Source organism: Cibotium barometz, chromosome 18, assembly GCF_041138505.1.
Source record: "Cibotium barometz isolate CiBa-2024 chromosome 18, ASM4113850v1, whole genome shotgun sequence".
NCBI classification, from domain to species: domain Eukaryota; kingdom Viridiplantae; phylum Streptophyta; class Polypodiopsida; order Cyatheales; family Cibotiaceae; genus Cibotium; species Cibotium barometz.
In genome coordinates, this window is record NC_141063.1 from 23,144,593 (window position 1) to 23,150,592 (window position 6,000).

The following is a 6,000-nucleotide window of genomic DNA, read 5'->3' on the forward strand; positions in this document are numbered from 1 at the left end:
GACCATTAGATAGAGTACCTTTTTATAGGCTTTAAGTAGATCTCCACTAGCCATTAAAAATAACCCATAAGCTTGCTTAAGAATCCCCTAATCATTTCTAGATTTGAGCTCTTGTGCGCTCTTGTCGCACGTGTCAGAGCTAGGGACTTGCCAAGCACCGTGTGTGAGCCATGAATGGCCGCAAGCACACAACCAAGAAACCAGCAAGCCCAAAATAGGGAGCAATGATGTGTCACTCACCGCTCAGATCTTCATCGTGAAGGATTCTCGCGCCGCGATGAAGAAGGAGCCGTCGCCGCCGTTATACCGCCGTGCCGCCATGCAATGCTCGATCGCTACACTTTCTCTCTCTCTCTCTCTCACACACACACACACACACACACACACACACACACACACACACACTGGAGGAGATGGAGAAGATGAAGCAAGAGCACTCCTTGTATTCAACACTCAGAGAATGAGAGGTTTTCGGTTACATTTGACTTTTATATGTGAACACATGGCGCCCACACATGGCCGACCGATCCTAACCCTTATCTTGATGAAATTCGAGGTACATCTCTCATCAGCGATCACCCAATCCCCTTACCCTTTACATGTGGTGCCGACAAGCCCGACCCATGACTCAGAATACGTAAAATAATTATATGACGTAAAAAGTAATACGTCTCAATGTCCGCCACATAGGTTAACATGCCCCCCTTCGTGAGGTGGATTTCGTTCTCCTCGGAAGCTATGGTATGGTAAGCTCGATAGGGTTTGTTGTGGTAGACTGTATTTGCAAAAGAGGGAAGTAGAGTGAAAGCATGTTTGGTCTTCAAACATATAGAGTGTATCAAAAATAAAATTAAGCATGTTAGACTACAATGGAAGTATGCCATGAGAACCTAGTTTAAGAGGTCACATTAAGGAGTTAGCGTAGCAAATTAACAGGAGTTTAAAACTATTGAAAGTAATTCAAGAGTTAGCAAGGTGTCGAAGGTTAATCAAGGTCTACAACTGGCCTAAGTCAAGGAAAATTACCAAGCTTAATAAATAAACAGATGACCACAATGTGTCTATTCTAAGAACAAGCTAATCCCAAGAGCCTAAGGACACAAGAAACATCAGAGTCATAGGAGTCTTTTGCCTTTATTTCTTTTATGCACGTGATAATTTTTACAAACAATGGCGACCTCCCTAAAGCAAAACTAGCATCGACCCTGGTGCCATGTTTACCACAAGGCCTTCTCCAAGAATCTACTAGCTCACCTTAGGCAAGGCTACCCCCTACCAACCCAGGGCATCGGTCTGGAGTGGAATACTCCTCGCCTACCAAGTGTCAATAGGGCGATAGGCTGACATGAAAGCACATAACAGACATACATTGTCATTTTTTGTAGGTCTTTCTTTTTATTTTTTATTTATCTCTTTGGATTTTTGCTCCCAAATTATCATGCATTCTTACATCCTTTCGACAAAGGGGTAGAAGCTATGTCTTAGAGGTCAACACACACGGCCAGGTTGTTCAAGCATTAAGATGGTTTTAACCCTAGACCTAAGACAACCATACTCCAAGGTTAACTAAAGACATCATGCATTCCCAAGAATATCTAAAATAAGGTTAAACTCAATTAATGATTTACACTAACACCTTATGCAACTTCAAAAACTAAGTAGTGCTTGACAAATTCCATAAACATTAAAAATGAAAGAGAGTGGGCATGGAAGAATTACACCTGTATTTTGGAGATCGCCTTGATTCGATGAGAAATGTCCCTAATTTGATGTAGATATCCATGTATGAACATTGCAGTAGTCCCCAGGACTATGAAAGCGAATCCACCTCAAACTTTTCAACCTGTACAATTAACTAACAAGCACTATACTTCGAGAGGCACATCAGTGGTGGAAAAAAATAAGGACTCGTTTAAGAACACAAAACTAGAAACAACTTGAAAACACTAACCTACCTTCCAGTCACAACACTAATACTGAGGATCAAGGTAAGAGGATGTTGTGGCGTTCTCCTAAGGCTAAGCCTCTATCCGCATCATCCAAATAAATAAAATCAGCCTCGGTAGTGCCATGAGTCTCATCTGTCCATTCATCGTCAGATATATCTTCTTCGTCCTCCCATCCACATAGACTCGTTAAGAATGTAACTATGCGAGGATAGTCATCCTGTGGAAAAGTAAAGACGGGCTATCGGGGATACGTCCTCTACGGAGTAGGGGTCAGTCGTGGTCAATAGGCAAATTAGCCATTCTAATTCCTCAGCATTTTTCTCACTGGCTAGTACATCTATATGACCCAATTCGGTTTTAATTACAGGATAGCACATGTAAAATATCTGAGAAAGGTACAGATGATACCTCTCACCAAAGGTGGGAGTGGATGAAGTGTGTGATGCTCGTGCATCTGCCATATCTGCAAACACAGATATAGCATCAGTAGGTTCATGAAGACAGGTCAATCTTGTTTCTAATTGTGTGCGGATAACTCTCCTCTTAATGTGCTCTTGCTCTTTTTACTATTTTTTTTCTTTTCTTTTTTGTGTATGAAGCTATATATATACATTCCCTTGAATTTGGGAGTTACATGGTCAGGGGAGAAGATTAGGGAGGAGGAAGCAATAGAATGTCGAACGTGAGTATATTCTCCCCCCTTCCTTGGGTAGATCATTTTTTTTGCAATGATGTTGTAGCCCCTTGGAACCAATTTGTCCCTGGGTTATAGGCGGTGATGTGGGCAGATAGTGTTTTATGACCCTTGTGGCCACATCAAGTTACAGAGATGGTAGTATACGCTTCCATGAACGAACGGAGGATATGGCTTCCGACGATACATTTACAAGGGGAGACGTAGACTCATTGGTTTCTTGGTGGGTATTGAGAAGGGTAGGTGTAGAGCGTGCAGAAACTTCTATATCAACGTGTGAATGGCATGAGGAGCTAGAAGCTTCCTGTGACTTCCCCCTTCTTGAGCTAGGTCGATATCGTTTGGGAATCCAAACTAGCTCTGGAAGAAGTGGTGTGGAGTACTCCGTTACCTTTCCCTTACCACGGTCTTGAATTGTCGTTTTGGGGTGGCAACATTTGGCTTACAAGATTTTACAGGCGATGCAGAGGAATTCAGCTTATGTTTAGGGACCCAAATCTGGTCATTCCCTTCGTAGTACCCTTGGGCTATTAATAATATTTTAGGAATCCAACGTGATGTTACCTTGCCTTTTCTAGGGTGGGTAGCTGCTTTCCTACTACGAGGCTTCTTGTCTGAACGAGATTGAGCAATAGAGGTAGCCATTAACGAAGCTTTTGGGACCCATTTGTATGTCCTCTTCGGTAAAGTAAGCGGAGCCTTGGGGACCACATTGCCTGTCTCCGCTCTTGTTGTTGAAGTGTTAGAGGGGTGGCAAACAATCAAAGATGGTGTAGCCACTTGACTTTGTGATTTTTCCTTATCTAGCGTTTTGTCCAGAGTTGATGGCTTAGGTGCGGGACCCTCAGTGGTCAAAGAGCTGGTTCTTACGTTGTAACTCGCCTAGTTGCCCAATCAATATTGCACTTGGTGGCTAACATCCATTTGCGCCCTAAGTTTACAGTTCCCTCCATGGTATCGGTAGGCATAACCAAAAAGCTTTGAACCAGAGTCCCCTTGTCATAGGCAACATGAGTGTGCAGAATTCCTGAGACAGTGGTTTTCTTCTTATTGATACCCTTAACTTGGATAGTACTCTTGGATAAGGGTGGTTTTCCAAGTTGACACCACACTCCATATGACAGCAAATTGTGTTGAGCTCCCGTATCCAATAATGCATTATATAGCACCTTCCCGGACTCTGTAGCTCAATTGGGTATCGTAGAGGCGGGTCAAATTCTAGTGAATCCTCCTGTGCCTCCTCGAAAAATGCTTGCGTAATCCCCAAGTTGGCCTTTTGTTGTGGTGCGTAACATGCTGCTGACGTTCTTTAGCTTCAACTCTCGCTTGTATCTTCTTAAGCTCAGTCTGTTCTTTAGCTGCCTTCTTCTGATGGATTGCATGTAATTCCTCTTGGCTTAGGGGGTCATAGTATCTTTTGAATTTACTCCCATTGAGGAATCCAACGGTTTCAACTCTCTCGAGAGTCTCCACTCGGATGGTACCTTGTGAGGTGATTTCACATACTCTGTACGGTCCCTTACCAGCATATTTTAGCTTCTTCTTTTCGTTACGCACTCCATGGTACGGGGTGTAAGTCTACCGGTTCTTGTTGTGCCATGCTTTTTTCTTTAAATTCCGCTTCCTTTTGTTACTGAGCTAACTCTCGATTTTGACTCTTTCTCGTAGTACGACTTAGTTTCGGCTTCTCTTTGATTTCTAATTGGGCGATGTCATGAGGTTGCGGACTACACCACATGAAACTTTGGAGGCATGTCTTTGCTTGATTCTCCCTCGTTGCGCCGACGAGTGGGTTCCTCCCTTAAAGTAGTGGCTTTGGCCTCCATGGTTTCTATTGAATCAGAATCATCTTTAGGATCATTCATATACACAGGGTCGTCTCCTGTCCCTATATTAGTCTTTGAACTAGGTTTGGAGCTTGTGGCATTAAGCGATCTCTTCCGTCGCGTTTTTTTTCTTTGCTCGAGTAATTGATGCAGTACCCCTCTCTTCAAGAATGTAGTTTTGATTTTGAAGCATTGACCGTGTGACTACATTTTGCGGATACAACAGGTGTGGTTCCTAGTGCCTCATTGGTGACCTCAACCAAATTCAATGGCGTAATCTTGGGTGCACTTGGATTTTGAAGCATTGACCGTGTGACTACATTTGCGAGTACGACAGGTGTGGTTCCTAGTGCCTCATTGGTGACCTCAACCAAATTCAATGGCGTAATCTTGGGTGCACTTGGATTATGTGGACATTGAGCAATCAAATGATCTATGCCACAATGATTACATGTAAGTATCGGCATTCCCGACGTGCTCCCTTGATTTGGTTGCATTTGAGTAGCGATCTTTTGGAGCCTATTAGGGCACTCCGCTACACAATGCGGTCCACCACAATTGTAGCATTGAAGAGGTGGTCTCTTGGCAAAGGTATTAAGGTTTTGCCCTCTTATGGTGAGAGCAGCCGCTTGATATATAGGCTTGACTTGCCCGAAATGATCCTCCATGTAGTACTGGTGGGGAGTCATTTCAAACGTATCAATCCCATATGGAACAATGGGGTCTATATCCTCTTCATAATCCCCACACGCACTATGTGACTCATAACCCATCTGGTTTATAGGGGTAACCCTCGGATGCGAAGGTTGTGGTCCTAGCATTGGTGGTGGTAACAGCACAGACTAGACTAAATTTGGGTTCCTTGGAACTATGTGTTGTGACGGTTGCTCGACAGGTGGTGTGCAGGCATCAGTGCGGGTACTTGAGGTGTGTTTGACCAAGCTGGTGGTACCTGATTTGCTAAACAGACGCTTAAGTGCTGGGCAATCCTTAGATTGATGGCCATACTTACCACATGTATTGCAAGTCCCATTGAATTTAACTCTGAATGTGGGACATTCACTCGTGCTATGTGGTTCTAAGCAAACCGAACACCATTGTTGCTCTCTTCTTGCGTACATATGGCTATTTTGAGGAGCTCGATTATCCCTAAAGTATTCTTGGAGAGCCTTAGTAAGGTCAACTGTAGATATTTCAGATATCTTGGGCTCCTTGGCAATAGGTTTTACAGTCATTGGCTCGTGCCCAGATACTTGCGAACTAACAGACTTTGTCTCCAAAGACACCTTTTTACCTACAATCATCAAGTTGTCTTCTAACTAGATTGCATTGGCAGTGACTGCTTCCCACGTCGTAAGACCTCTAATGACTAGGCCATTGTATATGTCCTCGTGATGTAATCCTCGGATACATCTATCAAGAAGTTGGTTGTTATTGAAGCGCTCATCTCAGGAGTACAACGAGAATTTAGATGCTTTAGTCGACTAATAAAGTCTCTCACTGACTCTCCTTCCTCGCGTTCAGCTTTTTG